Raw genomic sequence first — 20,330 nt, forward strand, 5'->3', positions numbered from 1 at the left:
ATTCACCCATTCACACACACATTCACACACTGATGGCGGGAGCTGCCATGCAAGGCGCTAACCAGCAGCCATCAGGAGCAAAGGTGAAGTGTCTTGCCCAAGGACACAACGGACGTGACTAGGATGGTAGAAGGTGGGGATTGAACCCCAGTAACCAGCAACCCTCCGATTGCTGGTACAGCCACTCTACCAACTTCGACATAAATATATAGAAAGCTGCAATATTTGAAGAGAGATATGTTATTATCATCACTTTTAAATAGGTTATTCTCTTCTCTGGCCCTGCCAAGTTTTGGTTTTTGAACTTTGGTTGCTTTTGTTTTAAGCATCTAATTTATCCTTGCATGTGTACTCTTGGCTGCCCCAACAATGTTAGTTTTTAGTCCAAAAAATGAAATGCATCAATTAAAGAACTGTACTAGACGCCAGACAATCCCAAACAGATGTGTACTGCAGATGGGTACATTAAATAAACTCCAAGGGCTTTTATGTGCAGTTAAGTTCTTTGTGCTTGGTAAAAGTAGAGTGCAGTTAAAAAAGAAGAAGAGCTATGCGGATAAAGTAGGAATAACTTGTTATGCATTTGAATTTTGCAAAGTAAGGTAATCACAAATGGCTTTCGAATTAAGGGAAGTTTTTTTTTTTTTTTTTTTTTGCTTAGTTTCTGGGTGTCCTCATGTCAATCATACAATACCTTGCCAGCACTTTAAAAATTCCTCATCACAATGAAGATGAGGTTGTTAGTGACACTCTATGTAAAAAAATCTATGATTAATTCATGATCCTAGTCCAAGCAAACATTATGTATGTAGTATGTAAATCATGTGCTGTGGTGCAATAGTTATACATTGTCATGAACAGTGATACCTGTGTAAATACCCTTAACCTCCATACTACACAGTTTAGCAATATTTACAGCCATAACAGAATTGCACTTAATTTTAAGTGACAATTGCTATGCTAATTGTGGACATTGGCATTGCACTTGATAATCACGAGCAAGCAAATGTGGAATAACAATTTATTTTATATATTTAGCCTTTATTTAACAAGGTAAAATCCCATTGAGATCAAAGATCTCTTTTCCAAGGGAGACCTGGCCAAGAGGGCAGCAAGGTTTCATTAAAAACAGTAAACAACACATAAAACATCAAATTTACAACATTAAAACTTGCTCACATAACACATGTGCATACAGACAAGGTAGACTGTAATCGATTCACAGAAGCTTTAAACTCATTTATTGTAACAAGGGTTTGAAGTTGAAGATTCAATTGTAGGGTATTCCAAGCCTTCGGTGCTGAAAACCTAAATGCTTTCTTTCCCAGTTCAGTTCTTACTTTGGGGACGACAAATTGCAGAACATTCATTGAACGGAGATTGTGACTTCCTTGTTTCTTTGTTAAAAGACACGATAGATAAGATGGAGTGGGTGGTATCATTAAAAGCTTGTTTGCAATGTTTTTGTTGAGCGGTTTAAAAACGCATGATGATTAAAAAACATTATTATAAAGCAAACTAATTGTCCAGTCATAGTAATAAAAACTTGAAACATATTCGTCTAAGGTACACTTTATTGATGCAAAATTATATCTGCAATTAATGACAATTAATATTGAGTTAACTATGAACAAAGTGCTATTAGTCGTGATTAAATATTGTAATCGTTACACAGCCCTGTTATGAATACAAAAACACATATACAGTGGAACAGGGTTCCTAAATAGAATAGTTGCTATATTGAAGCACATTAAATACAAACCCCGTTTCCATATGAGTTGGGAAATTGTGTTAGATGTAAATATAAACGGAATACAATGATTTGCAAATCATTTTCAACCCATATTCAGTTGAATATGCTACAAAGACAACATATTTGATGTTCAAACTGATAAACATTTTTTTTTTTTTGCGAATAATCATTATTTTTAGAATTTGATGCCAGCAACACGTGACAAAGAAGTTGGGAAAGGTGGCAATAAATACTGATAAAGTTGAGGAATGCTCATCAAACACTTATTTGGAACATCCCACAGGTGAACAGGCAAATTGGGAACAGGTGGGTGCCCTGATTGGATATGAAAGTAGATTCCATGAAATGCTCAGTCATTCACAAACAAGGATGGGGCGAGGGTCACCACTTTGTCAAAAAATGTGTGAGCAAATTGTTGAACAGTTTAAGAAAAACCTTTCTCAACCAGCTATTGCAAGGAATTTAGGGATTTCACCATCTACGGTCCGTAATATCATCAAAGGGTTCAGAGAATCTGAAGAAATCACTGCACGTAAGCAGCTAAGCCCGTGACCTTGGATCCCTCAGGCTGTACTGCATCAACAAGCGACATCAGTGTGTAAAGGATATCACCACATGGGTTCAGGAACACTTCAGAAACCCACTGTCAGTAACTACAGTTGGTCGCTACGTCTGTAAGTGCAAGTTAAAACTCTCCTATGCAAGGCGAAAACCGTTTATCAACAACACCCAGAAACGCCGTCGGCTTCCCTAGGCCTGAGGTCATCTAAGATGGACTGAAACAAAGTGGAAAAGTGTTCTGTGGTCTGACGAGTCCACATTTCAAATTGTTTTTGGAAACTGTGGATGTCGTGTCCTCCAGACCAAAGAGGAAAAGAACCATCCGGATTGTTATAGGCGCAAAGTTGAAAAGCCAGCATCTGTGATGGTATGGGGGTGTATTAGTGCCCAAGACATGGGTAACTGACACATCTGTGAAGGCGCCATTAATGCTGAAAGGTACATACAGGTTTTGGAGCAACATATGTTGCCATCCAAGCAACGTTACCATGGACGCCCCTGCTTATTTCAGCAAGACAATGCCAAGCCACGTGTTACATCAACGTGACTTCATAGTAAAAGAGTGCCGGTACTAGACTGGCCTGCCTGTAGTCCAGACCTGTCTTCCATTGAAAATGTGTGGCGCATTATGAAGCCTAAAATACCACAACGGAGACCCCCGGACTGTTGAACAACTTAAGCTGTACATCAAGCAAGAATGGGAAATAATTCCACCTGAGAAGCTTAAAAAATGTGTCTCCTTAGTTCCCAAATGTTTACTGAGTGTTGTTAAAAGGAAAGGCCATGTAACACAGTGGTGAACATGCCCTTTCCCAACTACTTTGGCACGTGTTGCAGCCATGAAATTCTAAGTTAATTATTATTTGCAAAAAAATAAAATAAAGTTTATGAGTTTGAACATCAAATATCTTGTCTTTGTGGTGCATTCAACTGAATATGGGTTGAAAAGGATTTGCAAATCATTGTATTCCGTTTATATTTACATCTAACACAATTTCCCAACTCATATGGAAACGGGGTTTGTATAAGTAATGAGTTCCAGTCTCGACACAATTCCATATTTTAGTAAAATGTTGTACAATCTGAACACAATATGAAGCAATATATACTGCATTAAACAAACGAGAATCAACTTTTTATTTAATAACAAAGCCAAAACAACAACTAGCTGAACTTTCCTCCTCGTATGCAGCCACCTTGCTGACACACACACATACACACGCACACACGCACACAGTCACGAGCCCTGTGGTTCAATCACAGTTTGAAATGACAAAACTCCTTAATTTTGAAAGCCAGGTCGCTACAATGATTAAGAATAAAAAATAAAATCCTTTTGTCGGTTAATCTTCTTGTCTGAGGAGGCAGTGTTGACCACGCTCTAGATACATCCTGAGTGTTTGAAACCAAACATCACTTGTTCATTGATTTTTTTTGGACTAGAAAAATGCTATAAAAAACTATAAAAAGCACACAACTAACACAATAGCAGATTAGCTAACGACAGCTCTGCTGTGCTGACTGAATGAGTGCTGGAGATCGATCAGCCAAACAATGGTTGTGCTGCTGAGTTATTTTGCCGTCGTACTCAATAAAAATGTCGAGACTGAGCCACCAACATGTGGGATTCTTTGTTCGGTCAGTCAATTCCGTGGATTGATAAATGGGCAGAAAGACTAGTACACCGAAATGTTTATGTGAAAGTTTTTGCTGAAAACAGAATTATATGAACGGTGGGGCATACAAAAAACACTGTACAGTACAATGTTAGCGTTAGTCTGATCCAATGTAGTCTAAGGTCAAGTGGCGCATAACATTGGAGAGGCACTCAACACTGTAGTATTGTTGAAGGTTTCTAAATATTGTCCATTTACAGCCTCTCAGTTTCATCACCGTATTAAATTTACGCCTCATAATTTGCAAAGTCAGCAAATCAGGCATGCTTTCAATTAGTGTTAGCCTGACATTTAAAATCACGCCATATTTTTTATAACAGCTATTAGGGAGTCATATTTTATGTAATGTTGATTTTATGTGAGCAATTAACATTTTTGTCCACACAGGCAGCATGCAAGCGCTGGCATATAATTGGATTGGTGCAGAACTTGTGTGTACACACCAGGTCACAAGACTAAATGCACTACAATGTTTACCATGTGCATATCTAGACATATACGTATACGCTTAGACACACACACACACACACACACACACACACACACACATGCATATATACGCAAATGTATACATATACATATACTGTATGTACATACACATATATACATACATATATATATATATACAGACACACACATATACATAGATATTTACTGTATATACATATACACATATATACTTACTATATATACATATATACGTAGTTTATGCACATTCAATTGCTACTTGAGGTCCATGAAACAGTGTTCTTATCTACAATGTTTCTTCTGCAAATTAAATCATTTTGAATGTGTTTGTGTTTAAAAAAAATAAAATTTGGTTAGAAGATTTCAGTATAAGAAAGTTTAAAATTTTTTGAGCACATTTAAAAATACCGCGCTAATAATGATAACAGTGATAATTTTGGTCACAATAACCATGATAAGAACTGTTGATACCGTGACATCCCTAATACACACATACATACATACATACATATATATATATATATATATATATATATCAGGGTTTCCCGCAGCGCTTTGTTGTTAGGGCGGCCGCCTTAAAGGGGAACATTATCACCAGACCTATGTAAGCGTCAATATATACCTTGATGTTGCAGAAAAAAGACCATATATTTTTTTAACTGATTTCCGAACTCTAAATGGGTGAATTTTGGCGAATTAAATATTCGCTCTCGGAGCGATGACGTCACAACGTGACGTCGCATCGGGAAGCAATCCGCCATTTTCTCAAACACCGGGTCAAAACAGCTCTGTTATTTTCCGTTTTTTCGACTGTTTTCTGTACCTTGGAGACATCATGCCTCGTCGGTGTGTTGTCGGAGGGTGTAACAACACGAACAGGGACGGATTCAAGTTGCACCAGTGGCCCAAAGATGCGAAAGTGGGAAGAAATTGGACGTTTGTTCCGCACACTTTACCGACGAAAGCTATGCTACGACAGATGGCAAGAATGTGTGGATATCCTGCGACACTCAAAGCAGATGCATTTCCAACGATAAAGTCAAAGAAATCTGCCGCCAGACCCCCATTGAATCTGCCGGAGTGTGTGAGCAATTCAGGGACAAAGGACCTCGGTAGCACGGCAAGCAATGGCGGCAGTTTGTTCTCGCAGACGAGCGAGCTAAACCCCCCTGGATGTCTTGGCTCACACCGTTCCAAGATGATCAAGAGAAGAATATCGACCCTAGCTTCCGTGGCCTGCTGACATGAGGGTATGTCTACAGAATATATTAATTGATGAACATTGGGCTGTCTGCACTCTCAAAAAGCATGTTGTTGCCAAATGTATTTCATATGCTGTAATCCTAGTTCATAGTTGTTAGTTTCCTTTAATGCCAAACAAACACTTACCAATCGTTGGTTAGAAGGCGATCGCCGAATTCGTCCTCGCTTTCTCCCGTGTCGCTGGCTGTCATGTCGTTTTCGTTGGTTTCGCTTGCATACGGTTCAAACCGATATGGATCAATAGCTTCAGTTTCTTCTTCAATTTCGTTTTTGTTACCTGCCTCCACACTACAACCATCCGTTTCAATACATTCGTAATCCGTTGAATCGCTTAAGCCGCTGAAATCCGAGTCTGAATCCGAGCTAATGTCGCTATAGCTTGCTCTTCTTTCCGCCATGTTTGTTTGTGTTGGCTTCACTATGTGACGTCACAGGAAAATGGATGGCTGGTTAAAATCAGGCACTTTGAAGCTTTTTTTAGGGATATTGCGTGATGGGTAAAATTTTGAAAAAAACTTCGAAAAATATAATAAGCCACTGGGAACTGATTTTTAATGGTTTTAACAATTCTGAAATTGTGATAATGTTCCCCTTTAACAACCAAGAGCCAGCACCTAAACTAACGTCTTAACAAGCTGCCCCGCTTGGTTCTGCCTCCCCTGTCAGTACGTCTCTCTGCTGTGCTGCTGTCCCCCAGCATTGTCCCACCCACAGAACCATCTGATTGGCTGTTACCGCTATGCGTGTAACCAATCACCAGTGCGTATTCAGAGCGCATGGAGTCAGAGCTTACGGCACAGGCAGGTGGGGTGAGCAGATAGGTGTTTAGCAGGTAAGCATAAGGCAGCGGACTCTCCCCAAATTATAATAAAAATCTCCCAGTCCTCTTCAACTCAACTACTAGTAACATCACTATGAGCCCGTTGACGTTCCAGAAACATAAGCGGCAGCTCAGCTCGCTTGCAGTCTTTGAGGTGAAGGCTAATTAGCTTTTCGCGTAACATTAGCTCACTGTGCGGTGTGTGCTCCACATGAAACGGACAGCAAAGCCTTGTCTGTTAGTTGTTAACTGTAGATCAATAATGCTTGTCTTTCTCTCATTTTTCTGTGTTGAAGCAGAAAAAAACGACATTATGTTAAATGAAGAGTTTCCTGAAGCTGTCTCTGATAGTCTATATAATAATGTAACTGCATCATACAGTAAGTCATTCATTTGACTTAATAAATCATTATTTTGACTTAGTAAATTACTAAGTCAAAATATTGATTTACTAAATCATAATAATGACATACTTAGTATCTCAGGTAACTGCGACTGTTTTATTTTTACTTTTTTTTAATAAATATGTGTTCAATGTAATCAGAGTCTGTAGTCTATTGCCCCCCTCGGCTGTGGTGGCAGCGATGAGGTGTCAGCAATTAGGGCATTTAAAATGTGATGTTAAGGCCTTATGTTCCAATTCAGCGCACTCACACCACCACCCCCCGGCATCCGGCTAAAAATGATTTATAGGTACAGGTGTTTTGACAGGAAGGACATGTATTGGGCTAAATTTAGAATTAGTGGATGTATCCTTTGCCAATAGTAAAGGACATACAGTGCGGTACAAGCTGTGCATGTGTGCACTATTTTTCGTACGCTCATACTTACTCCCCCCGCATCCTCCAGGATGGATTGTCAGTGGCAGTTTTTGCCAAACCAAGCTGGTATTTATTGGCCCACACTCTCTCCTTGTGGAATGTGCATACAGTATTACTGACCCTGTCACCTGAAGATAATTAAATAATTCGATTGTATTCCAGCAGTTACCTTGTTTGGGGTCACTGAGGGGGTTGTAGTCTATCCCATCTGATTTTGGAAAAGCCGGGTACACCCTGGACTGACACACCAGTTAATCACAAAGCACATACACCGTATTTTCCGGACTATCAAGCGTACCGGGATGAAAGCCGCACATTGAATTGAATTGAATTATATTTATATAGCGCTTTTTCTCTAGTGACTCAAAGCACTTTACATAGTGAAACCCAATATCTAAGTTACATTTAAACCAGTGAGGGTGGCACTGGGAGCAGGTGGGTAAAGTGTCTTGCCCAAGGACACAACGGCAGTGACTAGGATGGCGGAAGCGGGGATCGAACCTGCAACCCTCAAGTTGCTGGCACAGCCACTCTACCAACCGAGCTATACCGCCCCATACATACTAAATTTTAGATTTTATTTTATTTTTTTCCATACATTAGCCGCACTGGACGATAAGCCACAGTGTGTTCATATAAGTCTGTGTAGTATAAAACAAGCAAGACATCAATACAGTATTTTCTTTCTCATTTTTGTCAAAATCCTGTTACTTTTTAAAATGCAAGTTGTAAAATAAGCCAGCTAGTACAGCACACATTAATTTCCCAGGTAAACAGAACTCAACCCCTCTTGTGTTGACCTTTACCTAAATTCTATATTGTTTATTTTTGGATGTGGGGATTATTTCTGGATCAGTTTTACCTAAGTTTATACTTTTGTATGTAGATCTATTACGAATGAATGCACTGAGTGACCTTACTTGGACATTAATACAGTATATTCTAAAATTTAATGAATGGATTGATTTTAAGAGGCTAAATGAAGTAAACGTATACTACCGATATTCCAGAATGTGGTGAATTTTAAATGCGGAAAATGGAGCCTCCCCTTTGGCACACACATGCAAGCTTTACTAGCAGCGTCAGCTTCTTACTTCGGTTTAATAATTCATGGAACAAAACTAGATCATTTCATATTCATGATGCATTTGTGTAATCTAGACAAAATATGTACTGGCATGAGTAGCAGTGGCACATGTGGTTAGCATCATTTAAACCCAAGTTTTACTTGTCTTTTTTGGCCTGTGATTGGCTGTCAACCAGTTCAGGACAGACCTGGCCTCTCCAGCAACACGCCCTAGGTAGGGCCTCCCCGTGGCGACACATGAATACCGTATTTTTCGGACTATAAGTCACAGTTTTTTTCATAGTTGTTTTTGAATGCATGTTTAAAGTTATTTAGAGGTTAAATTGATTGCTCCCATTAGGGATGTCTCGATCCGATATTTGGATCAGATCGGCCGCCGATATTTGCCAAAAAATGCATATCGGCAAGGCATGGGAAATTGCCGATCCAGATCCAGTTTAAAAAAAAAACTCCGGTCCGTGTTTTTCAACGCGCCGACTTAAATAATACATTCCACTTTTCTGCTGCTCCCTAATTTCCATTCCGCATTTTCCAGCACACCTTCAACACATCCACAGGTCTGTGGATTCTCACGCAGTTGCTTTTAGCTGCTGGCATTACACGACAGGCTCTTCTCACTCTTTCCTGTGTCTCCCTCTCACAGACAGCAAGCGCACCTTCTTACATACGTCACATACTGTCACGTCATACGTCATATACGTATACGTCCCCTCCCAGCAGTGAGGTAGCAGCATGGCTAACGTAAGCTGTGATGCTAGCGCAGCCGGGCTTGCAATGTTCCCTCTAAGGTGCGCGCCTGTGCAATTGCACACTGCTCAAGCGTCCTCTGCGCACGGCAAATCTATGCCACGCACAAAATCAAATAAAAAAATAAGCGCATAACAATTTTCGACACACGGACACGACAGAGAAAACAGTTTTCGTCATCATTGTTCAAATATTGTAACATCTGTCGAGACGCTTATCTCCATTCGGTGCCACACGTCCACACCATCAAAATGCCGAGGCAAACACCGTATGAAAAAAATAGTGATTTTTTTAGTTGTGATTTCCTTCTCTGCATGAAAGTTTAAAAGTAGCATATATTAATGCAGTATGAAGAAGAATGTTTTAATGTAGACACATAGAATCATCATACTGCTGTGATTATATGCATCAAGTGTTCATTCAAGGCTAAGGTAAAATATTGAGATATATATCGTGTATCGCAATATGGCCTTAAAATATCGCAATATTAAAAAAAGGCCATTTCGCCCAGCCCTAGTTCAATTATGCCATTTCTGTTTGTCATGTATAATTTTGTCTATTTTGTGTTTATCCTTGAATAAACAGGTCAGTTTCTTGTTACCAACCATTGTGTATTATTCAAACTCCCCTAATTCAGCTGGCTAGTTGTTATCAAGAGTACTAAAACCCTTTTCAACATGATTCTGACAACTAAGTAGGCTAAATAACTTTAAACTTTAATACATGCTCGGATAGGCCAGTATCGGTATCGGATCGGAAGTGCAAAAACAATATCGGTATCGGATCGGAAGTGCGAAAACCTGGATCGGGACATCCCTAGCTCCCATTAGCTGCATTGCGAGACGATTTTTATAAGTTAAAAAATGACAAAAAAAACCACCCAAAAAACCTTTGTCTTATTGTCTCTCATAAGGATTGTGAACGATAGGCAAAATTCCCCCCCCAAAAGTGCAGTTTCCCTTCAAAGCTCTTATTGGTACATTTATTTTACAAAATGTATTATGCTTTGACTTAATGATGACCAATGATGTTTTGCACCAATACAGTAAATGTAAAAATGTCTGCATTTAATTAGCGGATATTTTATTTACTACACAATTAGCACACTATATTGGTATAATAAGTTTTAAAAGGTAAAAAGCAGATTTCTGAAAAATTAAAACATAATTTGGAAAAAAAATATTTCATAGTGCCCTACGTTTTCTCTGTAAAACTGACATGTGTTTACTGCAAACTTTTTTAAGGCTTGGAGTCCCTTTTAAGAAGAAACAAAAGACATAAACGCATGTTATTCTACTCTGGTTTTATTGCACATGGGCTCCAAGGGGCTGTTCACTGGTTTTGCTCTAATATAAATATAATTTAATTTGTTCTTCTTCCACGTGAAAACATTGCTTTTCTAGCTTCCCCCTGAAGCAGAACAATAATGTTAAGGTGGGCAGGAGGTAAACGGGTCTTGAGGGTGGGTGATCTATAGAGCTGAGAGTTTGTGTTTTAGTGACTTGTAATAATAATCTGACCTCTTGGAAAAACTGTAAAGTGTCATTCGCCTTGAGATACTTGTGAGATAAAGGACGGATGGTAGAGAGAGGCTTTCTTTTTCTTTTTACTGCTTGGCAATAAAAGCTAATAACTTAAAGACTGCAGACCAAATAGGTCCATGGCCTTGAATACAATCTTGAAATTAAGTAGCATTCCTGAGGCTCTAATCCTCCATGATGTCTGGCACACGAATGCGAGGTGTAATCGATTCTTGGAAGATTTGCTGTGTGGATCTTGCGGAGATAAGCGGTGCATCGTGCTGACGAGGGATTAAATAATGGGGGAAAGGAGAAGGTGGATAATTATTACTGCGCCGCCAGAGCTGACATGTCTGAGCTCCCGGTACAGTGTAAAAGCAAGCGCTGCGGTACACAATGTGCTGCGACACAAGTATAACATCAACCGTGAGCCTAGTGAAACGCACTGTAGACAAAGAGACTCATTTATATTTCATTCAACTGCATAAGGAAGGTCATGCTTAAACCACAGGTTCTTTATCGTGATTAAGAAGTCTGTTTATTTATTGACTTTCCATCCCTTCATTAACTCGTGTCAGTATCCAGCTCTTACCCGCTCGTTATACACTCCTCGGCTCTAATTAGAGCAGTGAAAAACTGAAGAGACAAACTTTTATGTCAACATTACTCCAGAAAGTCAAATACTAAAATATGCAGTAATGAGGCTATGCACACCATGCATGATGTTGCTATTTAGTGTACAGTGACGTTCTAAAGCAGACCTCGGCAAATTAAGGCCCCGGGGGCCGCATGTGGCCCGTTAATCTTTTCAATCTGGCCCGCTGGACATTCCCAAATAATTTATTATAACAGACATAAGATTTAATTTAGCTCAATGAGGAGAAACGTCTGGGCTGTACTCTTGTAAAGTCTTCCACCACGCTCTGACGAAAGGATTGCACGCCTCCTCTTTTATTTGGACTTTCCCTGATTACATGGCAACAGCTGTTCCTAAGAGGCAAGGGGGTCGTAAACAGCCGTTGCCCTCGGTCACAAAACAGTTCAAAGAAAAGATGCCTGGAGCTTGCGTCAGGTCCTGCTTCCTCTCCGCTTTGTAGATCTCGGGTCAAGACAAGATCTTCCTGTGGATTACAATAGATCAAAGAAACCGACACCTTCATGTCGCTTCCCATCGTACACGTTGGAGTTTTACAAGCCTTTTGCTTGGTAAGATCAAAGACAGCTTTTGTCCTCTCGCCAGGAACTCATGGCAACACAAAGTTTTGTGATAACTTAGATACAATTATTCTGACAATCAAATATATCAGATTGTAGGTGGGGCTTTTTTTTACCCTTCGCGTTCATATTTCACTGTGTTTGTTGCATTTTTGGTTAGTTTCGCTTCATTGTAAAATATGTCGATCGAGAGGGAATGTGACGTTCATATTTTATCAATATTCAGTGTTTTATCGTTCATAGTTAATATTTTAAATCCCACATTCTTTATTTTCATGTACATTCTGGGTTCTCATTCAGTAAAAAAAATTAAAATCACATTGTGTTTTTCAGGCTGTCTGTCATAACGTTTTTAGCATTCAGACATTATTGAGAGGTTTTGTATTAGTGTTCCTAAAAATAGATATACCAGCCCCCAGACACATTTTTTTAATCTAAATTTGGCCCCCCGAGCCAAAATAATTGTCCAGGTCTATTCTAAAGAGTGCTGTACTGAAGGCAGCGCTACTGCAGAGAAGAGATGCAATGGTTAATAATAAGACTTTATCTTACCTATTTGTGTGTTTCCTCATAGCCTGAAGCAGAGGGGGAGGAGCTTGATTTAATGTCCAAATGAGTATGGCCACCATGCTGTGACGTCATAACGTAGCCCCAGACTGCTAAAACCCTGCGAACAGAACGCCAAAATACATTAACTTTATGATTTGATGCATTGATTTTATTTATCCAACATTGTAACAAATTCAGAAAAGACAAAATTCATAATAGGTCCCATTTAAGTACCTCTAATGCCCCGACTTCCCACTCCCCATTCACAATTCCAGGTCTACCCCACCTCAAGTCAACCCCTAAAAAGGTAGTTTGAAAAATTGGTGGTTAGATTTGTAATTTGTGGTGCTGTTGATCCGTAATAACAGGGCATGATGCCAAAAAGTCAACTCCACTACCAAACTTTATACAAAACAAACTTAACCCAGACAAAATGTCAGCTTTGCTTTATCGCAACATTTACTGACCTTTTGCTGGTCAAATGTTGTATTTGTGTTGCCTTTGGACACACGTATAAAAAGAGAGGCTTTTCATCTTGCTCATGGGTGAAGGTTTCTGTGAAATATAGTTTGTAAATGCTGAGGCTCAGCACTGTTTAACTTCACTTCAGTAAATCAGCAACAGCTTCCAGTCAGCACTTCAGCGAGTTGCTGAGCCAGAAAGAGGATGAGAAGGAGGCGGGAGAAAAGAATGGATTTGAAAACTAAACTTTAAATGAATGTTTTCCAAAATCTGCTGATGTCGATGAATGATATTACTTGATGATTACTAGCGATGTATACCGACTACCTGTATTTTTAGGTACTGGTTCCCAAGCGGACCGTTAAAATTCTGGACTAATGATACTGCTATTTTTGTATCCAACTGACCGTCGTAATTATGTATTACATTTATTCAGGTGCAGTTGCAAATCATATAAAAAGACACGGCAGAACAGCCAATCGCAGTTAAACTTTTAACACCCCACTACCGGTTACGCAGAAATAAACACACTCAGATTTACGTGTCACCAAAATCGCTGATGTTCGCTAAAAAACAGAATGTAAATGCGGAAAGTTGCGGAAATTGCCGCAATGTCACTGAGATGCTGTCATTGAGGAGAAAAGGGGTAATGGTGTTAACTGTGCACTTGATAAACACTCACCTCCAGGTCTCTTGGTGCGTTCCATTTCTACCAGTTTTAATTTTGACAGCAGTTTTTAATTTAGTTTTAGTCATAGTCTTTTGACGAAAATTTTATTTTAATTTTATTCATCTAAATCAGTGGTTCTTAACCTGGGTTCGATCGAACCCTAGGGGTTCGGTGGAGCCTCCGCCGTCAAGCCACACCCGACTCATCGTGTAATAAAAACTTCTCCCTATCGGCGTATTATGGATACCCCCAAACAATGTTCCCTCTAATTTTCCATCTGATTTGCAGGTGTGTAATTTGTTGTGAGTTCATGGACTGTGTAGGTTTTGTTCTTTGAACAAGATGATGTTCATGCACGGTTCATTTTGTGCACCAGTAAAAAAACATAGAACTTTGTCTTGGATTTGAAAAAAAAAAAAAAAAACGTTTTATTTTTCACTAAAGAAGGGTTCGGTGAATGCGCATATGAAACTGGTGGGGTTCGGTACCTTCAACAAGGTTAAGAACCACTGATCTAAATTGATCATCGACTAAATACCTCAATATTTTAGTCGACTAAAATTAGCTCATGTCCACACGAACACAGATTCTTATTAAACGCATACTGCGTTTAGACCACTTGTCCACACGCAAACGCATATTTTTGTCCTTAAAAATGCAGACTTTTGCAAGCGCTGGCCAAGGTGGAGAGTTCCAAAACTTTTCGCTTAGTGTAAGAGTGTACACAGCTCAAACGGAGACTTGTGCAACCTCTGAAGACGTCGAGGTTGTGCTCTGACAGCAGATGTATGTGTTTGTGTGTAGATAATTAGACAGTTTTGCAACCACACCTGTGTGAATGAAGATCGTTTTAACCCCACATATGCGTTTATGAAACTACCCATGTTCGTGTGGACGTGGCCTAAGAGTACATTTCGTCGACTAAAATATAAAGTATAAAGGATAACACATCTTTGAAGTTGTTTTGATAACACTTTTATTAAGGTTATTACAATTAGAGTACAACATAATAAATAAACTCTGCAAAACTTAGCATATACAGATGCATTTCAACAAATCTGAATATGGTACCTCACATTATTTCAGAATCAATTCTGATTAAGAGACTCATTAAAGCCTCAGAATTTTGGGGGGGTAATTTTTGAATGTGCATTCAATAAGGTGTTGTATGCAAATTGTCGAGCAGATCGTCCACCATTTTATTAAACAAACGAGCTGGGTTAATTTAGGTGCATGGTGGGGTACAATGGAGGGCTGTACGATATACCGGTATTAGTATAGTACCACGATACTAATAAATCATATTCGGTACTATTCCGCTTCTAAAAAGTACCGGTCCATCAACCACCCGCCCCCCGTCGTCGTCACGTCATGACATTGCTGGTTTACGAGCAGACGAGCATGTTCGGCAGCGCACAATCTCGGAGTACTTACAAACAGACACAGTGTGTAGACAGAAAAGGGAGAACGGATGCATTTTGGCTTAAAAACTAAAGATAAAAGTGAAGTTATAAAATTGAAATACCCTCAGGAAGAGGTGCTTTAAGACATAGCTAGCTAGCGGCTAAGGTCCATCCACAGCCTGCAGTGTTGTAGCTACTTCTAAATCACTAATCCTCGCCTCCATGGCGACATATAACATTCATTTCTTACAAGTATCATCCCTGTAGGACTAGGAATAGCTAAACATGCTTCACTACACACCGTAGCTCACCGGCGTCACTATGTAAAGAAACACCATGGGTGAATCTACACCTAACATCCACTGTAATGATACCAAGTACTGGTGCGTATCTAGTCGATACTACTATGATTACATCAATATTTTTTTAGTACCACAAAATCTTCTTTCTTTTTAAAAATATTATCATATTATGTTTATAAACTCAGGAAGTATGTCCCTGGACACATGAGGACTTTGAATATGACCAATGTATGATCCTGTAACTACTTGGTATTGGATTGATACCCAAATTTGTGGTATCATCCAAAACTAATGTAAAGCATCCAAACAACGGAAGAATAAGTGATTATTACATTTTAACAGAAGTGTAGACAGAACATGTTAAAAGAGAAATTAAGTAAATAACAGTAAATGAACAAGTAGATTAATAATTAATTTTCTACCACGTGTCCTTAATAATTTTGACATAATAATAGAATGGAAAATGACACAATATGTTACTGCATACGTCAGCAGCTAAATTAGGAGCTTTTGTTAGCTTACTTACTAATAAAAGACAAGTTGTCTAGTATGTTCACTATTTTATTTAAGGACAAACTTGGAATAAGAAACATGTGTTTAATGTACCGTAAGATTTTTTGTTAAAAAAAGCCAATAATGCAATTTTATGTGGTCCCCTTTATTTAGAAAAGTACCGAAAAAAATATTGGTATCGGGACAACACTAGTACAAAGTATTTCCTTTTTCTAAGCAGAGTGTAAAATGAAATTATGCGCAGTGTGTACACGTGTATTAAAATAATTACTTGTATGTAACAGGATATAATGGAAATAGAACATAAACATGAAAGTGCAAATATTTGATGCTCAAATCTTAACATTAAGAATGTAATGAGAACACAAAGTTAGATACATGAACTGTTGGCAATTTGAACTGCATAACTTGGAGAAATCATTTGTTTATGTTCAACAACATTGGAATAAGTTGTTTAAAAAACTGAATCGATTAAAGTGAACTGTACAGTACAGTATGTATTGGCGGGTAAGCTGGGCTTGTCTATTACAAAAGTAGTTTGTTTTTAAAGGGGAACATTATCACCAGACCTATGTAAGCGTCAATATATACCTTGATGTTGCAGAAAAAAGACCATATATTTTTTTTAACCAATTTCCGAACTCTAAATGGGTGAATTTTGGCAAATTAAACGCCTTTCTAATATTCGCTCTCGGAGCGATGACGTCACAAAGTGACGTCACATCGGGAGGCAATCCGCCATTTTCTCAAACACCGAGTCAAATCAGCTGTTATTTTCCGTTTTTTCGACTGTTTTCCGTACCTTGGAGACTCCATGCCTCGTCGGTGTGTTGTCGGAGGGTGTAACAACACGAACAGGGACGGATTCAAGTTGCACCAGTGGCCCAAAGATGCGAAAGTGGCAAGAAATTGGACGTTTGTTCCGCACACTTTACCGACGAAAGCTATGCTACGACAGAGATGGCAAGAATGTGTGGATATCCTGCGACACTCAAAGCAGATGCATTTCCAACGATAAAGTCAAAGAAATCTGCCGCCAGACCCACATTGAATCTGCCGGAGTGTGTGAGCAATTCAGGGACAAAGGTCCTTGGTAGCACGGCAAGCAATGGCGGCAGTTTGTTCCCGCAGACGAGCGAGCTAAACCCCCTGGATGTCTTGGCTCACACCGAAGATGATCAAGAGAAGAATATCGACCCTAGCTTCCCTGGCCTGCTGACATGAGGGTATGTCTACAGAATATATTAATTGATGAAAATTGGGCTGTCTGCACTCTCAAAGTGCATGTTGTTGCCAAATGTATTTCATATGCTGTAAACCTAGTTCATAGTTGTTAGTTTCCTTTAATGCCAAACAAACACATACCAATCGTTGGTTAGAAGGCGATCGCCAAATTCGTCCTCGCTTTCTCCCGTGTCTCTGGCTGTCGTGTCGTTTTCGTCGGTTTCGCTTGCATACGGTTCAAACCGATATGGCTCAATAGATTCAGTTTCTTCAATTTCGTTTTCGCTACCTGCCTCCACACTACAACCATCCGTTTCAATACATTCGTAATCTGTTGAATCGCTTAAGCCGCTGAAATCCGAGTCTGTATCCGAGCTAATGTCGCTATAGCTTGCTATTCTTTCCGCCATGTTTGTTTGTGTTGGCTTCACTATGTGACGTCACAGGAAAATGGACGGGTATTTATAACGATGGTTAAAATCAGGCACTTTGAAGCTTTTTTTAGGGATATTGCGTGATAGGTAAAATTTTGAAAAAAACTACGAAAAATATAATAAGCCACTGGGAACTGATTTTTAATGGTTTTAACCATTCTGAAATTGTGATAATGTTCCCCTTTAAGTATTTATTTTTGGACATATGGTATAGCACGCGGCAGTGGTCCTGCTTTACCGACATTAATGGCGACAGTAATTCAGTACAGTAGGAGTCATCACAACACTGTGCCTTACAAAGACGCTAGTTCTGATTGGATACCCTTCGTGCTTTTGCACGCATCCCAAAACGAAATAACATCTGATTGGATTTCGTCTCTGTCAACACTCAAGTCTTGTTTTAATTTATTGACTAAATCGTTGTTTTAGTCAACATGCTTTTGTTTTAATTCATTATCGTCTAATTTCGTCAAGGGAAAATTGGTGGACGTTAACAACACAAGAATTTTTTACCAACAAATTTAACACTGATTTGTCTAATTGGAAGTGGGAATTTCCGTGTTCCTAGTCGGAATGTCAACTGGAACGCCCTTCGAAGTCGGATTTACGACTCAGAGATACGGAGCATTTTCACCATACCTCAGTTTGTTTCAAAGATGGCTGCTCTGGATTAAACATGTAAAAATAATTTCTCATTTTAGGGCAATGTTATCGAACAGTCACTATATATTTCCTACCGACAAGATAGAATCCTAATCTGAATGTATTCACCATGCAGATGCAGTTAGCCTCACAATCAGATTTAACCCAGAAAAAAAATCACTTGCTCTTGAGCTTGCCTGCATGGAGCTGAAAAACCTAAAGAGCTGTAATACAATCCATTCTAACGCTCGTAAATTTGAAATGTTTCACTGCTGGCCCACTGGGGAGCACTGGTCACAAACTGAGTAATAAAGCACCGCCAGCTATTGACGGTGCGTCCGTAGTATGGACAACAGTCAGAAGAATGGGTGATAAAATGTAAATGCTGCTCTAGCTGTTCAGTGCAAACAGGGACATAATTGAGATAAAGGTTTTTCGTTTCACAGTTCTAAATCTTTCACACACATTCACTATGGCTTCAATGAAGTGCACAGACAGCAGTGTACAGTATTTTCTGGAATATAAGCAGCTACCATTTTCCTAGGCTTTAAACTCTGCAGCTTATAAAAAGATGCAGCTAGTTTATGGATTTTCCTGCGCTAACGGCCATAATGTTTTGTATTCAATAAATAATTTTCATTAAAACAGAGACACCAAAGTGGTGGGTTATTGTTCGAGCTCTGGTGCCATTTTTTAGACGAGTTTGCTCACTGCAGGTTGAACGTCCAGTGTCACTCTGAGCAACGTTTGTAAATTTTACAATATGACTAAAACATCCATCCATTTTCTACCGCTTATTCCCTTTGGGGTCGCGGGGGGCGCTGGAGCCTATCTCAGCTACAATCGGGCGGAAGGCGGGGTACACCCTGGACAAGTCGCCACCTCATCGCAGGGCCAACACAGATAGACAGACAACATTCACACTCACATCCACACACTAGGGCCAATTTAGTGTTGCCAATCAACTTATCCCCAGGTGCATGTCTTTGGAAGTGGGAGGAAGCCGGAGTACCCGGAGGGAACCCACGCAGTCACGGGGAGAACATGCAAACTCCACACAGAAAGATCCCGAGCCCGGGATTGAACCCAAGACTACTCAGACAATTCACACTTAAAGGCCTACTGAAACCCACTACTACCGACCACACAGTCTGATAGTTTATATATCAATGATGAAATCTTAACATTGCAACACATGCCAATACGGCCGGGTTAGCTTACTAAAGTGCAATTTTAAATTTTGCGCGAAATATCCAGCTGAAAACGTCTCGGTATGATGGCGCCTGCGCGTGACGTCACGGATTGTAGAGGACATTTTTGGACAGCATGGTGGCCAGCTGTTAAGTCGTCTGTTTTCATCGCAAAATTCCACAGTATTCTGGACATCTGTGTTGGTGAATCTTTTGCAATTTGTTCAATGAACAATGGAGACAGCAAAGAAGAAAGCTGTAGGTGGGAAGCGGTGTATTGCGGCAGGTGTTGTGCCGGATAACGCACCCCCGCCGTAGAATGCACCCCTTGACTGTTGTGCCGGATAACACAGCCAGTGTTTCATTGTTTACATTCCCGGAAGATGACAGTCAAGCCTTACCATTGGCCTGTGGAGAACTGGGACAACAGAGACTCTTACCAGGAGGACTTTGAGTTGGATGTACAGACGCGGTACCGTGAGTACGCATGCAGCTGCGGCTTCCAAACATTTGATCGCTTGTCTGTACATGCGTGCCGCTACGTGCATGTCACATACGTAACTTTGGGGGCTTTTGGGAAATATATGTGCTGTATGAACTTTGGGGAGGTGAACGGTACTTTGGGCTGTGGGATTGAGTGTGTTGTGCAGGTGTTTGAGTTGTATTGGCGGGTTATATGGACGGGAGGGGGGAGGTGTTTGTTATGCGAGATTCATTTGTGGCATATTAAATATAAGCCTGGTTGTGTTGTGGCTAATAGAGTATATATATGTCTTGTGTTTATTTACTGTTTTAGTTATTCCCAGCTGAATATCAGGTCCCACCCGCCTCTCACAGCATCTTCCCTATCTGAATCTTCCCTATCTGAATCGCTCCCACAGTCCTTCACTCTCACTTTCCTCATCCACGAATCTTTCATCCTCGCTCAAATTAATGGGGAAATCGTCGCTTTCTTGGTCCGAATCGCTCTCGCTGCTGGTGGCCATGATTGTAAACAATGTGCGGATGTG

At 39.8% G+C, this 20,330-nt stretch overlaps 1 protein-coding gene across 1 annotated transcript in view; it reads left to right on the forward strand.

The window, feature by feature from the left end:
• LOC133571002 (caM kinase-like vesicle-associated protein) overlaps positions 1–20,330 on the forward strand; it is an 81,638-nt gene that overhangs the window by 30,639 nt on the left and 30,669 nt on the right. The gene's annotated exons all lie outside the window — the stretch shown is intronic.

The sequence above is a fragment of the Nerophis lumbriciformis genome, linkage group LG28 (genome assembly GCF_033978685.3).
Source record: "Nerophis lumbriciformis linkage group LG28, RoL_Nlum_v2.1, whole genome shotgun sequence".
NCBI classification, from domain to species: domain Eukaryota; kingdom Metazoa; phylum Chordata; class Actinopteri; order Syngnathiformes; family Syngnathidae; genus Nerophis; species Nerophis lumbriciformis.